The sequence below is a fragment of the Carlito syrichta genome, unplaced genomic scaffold (assembly GCF_000164805.1).
Source record: "Carlito syrichta isolate Samal-C Ts95f unplaced genomic scaffold, Tarsius_syrichta-2.0.1 Scaffold288054, whole genome shotgun sequence".
NCBI lineage: Eukaryota > Metazoa > Chordata > Mammalia > Primates > Tarsiidae > Carlito > Carlito syrichta.
In genome coordinates this window covers 49367-52944 of record NW_007232150.1, presented here as the reverse complement: position 1 = coordinate 52944, position 3578 = coordinate 49367, and the positions used below count along the sequence as shown (strand labels likewise).

The window sequence follows — 3578 nt, the reverse complement described above, 5'->3', positions numbered from 1 at the left end:
GAAGGATATACAGGAAAGGCAGGTGGAAAAATTTAAAGCCTGGAGAAATACAGTGATTTCTTCTAGGACTGTACTTTGCATTTACCATCCTTCTACTTGACAATATTACAGAAGTCTTCCGGGTAAATTTTTATGAATTCCAGATTTCCCCAACTAGTATTAAAAGTTCAACAAAAAAAAACTGTCAAAGATAAAAATACTCATCTATTAGCTTCTTATAAAAATCTCAAAAGCTGAGCAAAAGAAACAATTGCATAGTTAACGTACAAAATGTATTCTATTTTTTAAATGGCGTAGAATAAAGAACAAATCTTTTGGGTTGGAAAATAGCTCTTTCCCAAATAGGAACTTCAAATTGATAAGATTCTCTGGTAGGCAACAGCCTCCCAGCAGTCTGCAACTACTAGAATATTGCTCTCTGAACACACACATTTTCAGGTGTGTTAAATATATCATCATCTGCTTCTGGAGTTAGGTGGATGTTATCTTTGACTGGAGACAGGAGCTTGTTACAGGGAAAAAGCTTTCAGAATCTTTTTAAAATCCCCAATTTTTTTAGAGCTCATTGATTTTTATTTGTTATCCTGGCTTATTCTCAGCATTGTGACAATTTCTCCTCTTAATGCTTACTGGCATCCTGCTCAGCCTACTGACTCTGGCAGGTAATAGAGATTTGATCCCGGTTGTAGAAAGAGATTCCACAGAACTAGATTTATACAGCCCAGGAACCTCTGAATCAGAATCCTTACTAGAAGACCAAGAACGTTTTGATGCATTTAAACTGAGCAGTGATAATTCTACATTTCCCTGGAATTGTGAAGAACATCCTACTTTATTTAAGGGATGGGATTCATCACCTGATTCATCACTCTTTAACTGAGTTATATCAGATATATCATTCTCAGGAAGAGAGGTGGGGGAATTACTCTTTCTTTGGTACTGCTGCAATTCTGTGCTTGAAGAGGGGGTTGGAATTCTTGAAAAATCTCTAAGACCTCCAGACCAACTAAAACAGCTTCTCAGTGTCCCCAAGGTGAGTGGTGAAATGGTCCTTGTGAATTTGCTCATCTGAAAAGACTGAGACTTTTCATCAGCAAACACTGTTCCATAATCTGGAATCTGATCACTTGAATTATGTTCTACATTTGTATCCACTAACTTCTTGCTTTCATCGTCTAGCTAATCTGATTCATTCATTCATGGTCTCTCTATCCATGATAGCAGTTTCATCTAGAGACTGGCTTTGACACAGAGTCAGCAGAATTCAAATTACTGCAAAACAACAGCAACAACAAAAGAAAGAAAAAACACCACACACACACCCCCCCCCACACACACATACACACACAAAACTTCACAGCTATTTTTCTTGATCTTCTTTGTGAATGAAAGAGAATACTGATCCAATAGATCATCTTCCCACAGTACTTCACTTTTTGGTCTTTTCACAATGGATGACTTCCTGGGAAGATTTAGCCCTTTAGCACTAATCACTTGTTCAGTTCCCACAGTACATAGATTTTCCTTCAATTGTGTGGCATCTGAAATATTATCCAACTCTAGTCTGGGGCTATAATTCCTATGCCAAATACTATTAACATTAGCTAACTTTTGACATGTTTTATCATTCTATGACTTCTTGATTGGGCAGGCACATCAGTGTCTGGATTTTAGTCACCTATCTGTTCAGGAGTATTTATATCTTTATTTCCAAGTACTATTTGAAGAGCATAACACAGCTGAGTGTTTAGGGATCAACATCAACTTCATAGGCATTCAGAGGGATTCATTTTCTTTTGATGAGATAAAAAACTAGCTGATAAAGGAAGGTATTGTTGGCTCAAATAAATTATTTGATGTAATCCTCTGGTACTGTTATATTCATCTTGAGATAATGCCCAATTTTCTTGAGAACCTTTACAATATGAGGATTATTAGTTAGTCTTAGTACTTTGCCTGCCTTTGCTAATCCAATCCCACACACTGGTAAGATAGTCACAGCCTGAAAGAATGCCTTACTGAAACTTCTCTTCTGTAAATACATCCCCAAGCTATCTGCACCCGAGCTTGATCAATTTCCAGTCCATTTCCAAACTGGTCCATTTTCAAAATCACCTTTTTACAGCCAAAAGCTAGGATATCTGAGTTCTCTGTAGTTATAGCTTGTACAACATTGTCTTTGTTCAGATAGGCCAAATGCGCCAGCTTCATAACGGAGTCACAGGGCAACCTACTCTCTGAGACTAGGCGCTTTAATTACTTTGTGGGTTATAGCATTTGACAGAACGAGTAAAATATCCTCGGGCTTTTGAAAGTTTCCCCTCACAAAGAAGCTACTACCCTTTAAGGTTTGGCTTCTCTTTCTCTTCTAGACCTCTCTACTTTCTTTTCAGAAGGTAAGATATATCCATCAAATACGAGAATAGGCTTGATCTTATGAGATGGTAACATATTTACAAATTGCGTACAAAATCCTACCTGCCACCTGTCAGTGGGTTCACCTTTGACTAGTTTTTCAGCACAAGCAATAGCTCATTTGTGAAGCCAACAATATGGATCCTCAGCTACTACCTGCCCTTTATACTTCCACATATGAATGATTTCAGAAGTTTCTTTGATAAATCATAGCAATCCTTGTATCTCCATGGTGCCACATTAACCTGCTGACACCTTATCAGAGAAAATTTCAGTTCGTAGATTCTTAACTCCACCCCAATGATGTGACTCACTAGTTCTGGTGCGAGGCTAGTGACTCTGAATTTTATACACATCAAGTGATTTGGATGCAGGTGACCCTCAAGCCACAGTTTGAGAAAAACACTCTCCCACCTCTCAGATATAATATCCAAAAAAGATTTTCGTTCACTCAGAGGAAAACAGGCATAACATACAGTTCATCAAATTTACGCACGTCTTCCAGGCCAAGTAACTATCCTGGAATAAACGTTTCTTCTTTAGCGCAGTAAGGATGGTTGAGTGTCACATGGCAAAATCTCAAGGAGATCACATGTGGCACCCAAGGACACAGTAACAGCAACTTCATTGCTTCACGCTTCTGTTCTGCAGAGATGCGCGGGCACGCCAATTTCAAGCCACAGGTTCCCTTTGTCTTTCAATTTGCACGGGATTACCCCGCTTCGCCTCCCGCTGCCTCCCGCTCTTGGGGTCAGGTCCTGAGCCCTCTGCCCTGCCTGGCTGGATGGGACAGCGGTTCGCTGACTCCGGCCTAGGTTGCCAACCCGAGTTCTGCGCAGCATCTTGCTGTTATTCCTAAACTGTTAGTCATCTTTCTTTTAGGCAAGCAAACCATTTCCTTTGCTGCCTGTTTCATACAAGCCTTTGTCTTTGTATTTTTGGGAGCAACAGGTTTTCTTCTCATAGCTGTGATGTCTCTGGATCGGTACATGGCCATTTGCAAGCCTCTTCATTACCCTACCATCATGAACCTGAGGACTTGTTTCCTCTTAATCACTACCACCTTGCTGTGGGTTTCACTCTTATCACTGGTCTGGTAGTAAAAGTTTCCCAGTTTACTTTCTGTGGACCCCATGTCATCCCTCATTTCTTCTGTGACCTTG

At 39.9% G+C, this 3578-nt stretch overlaps 1 pseudogene; it reads right to left on the bottom strand.

Annotated features, from left to right (window-relative positions):
* Positions 1-537: 537 nt before the first annotated feature.
* Positions 538-2646, bottom strand: LOC103255361 (annotated as a pseudogene).
* Positions 2647-3578: the final 932 nt, after the last annotated feature.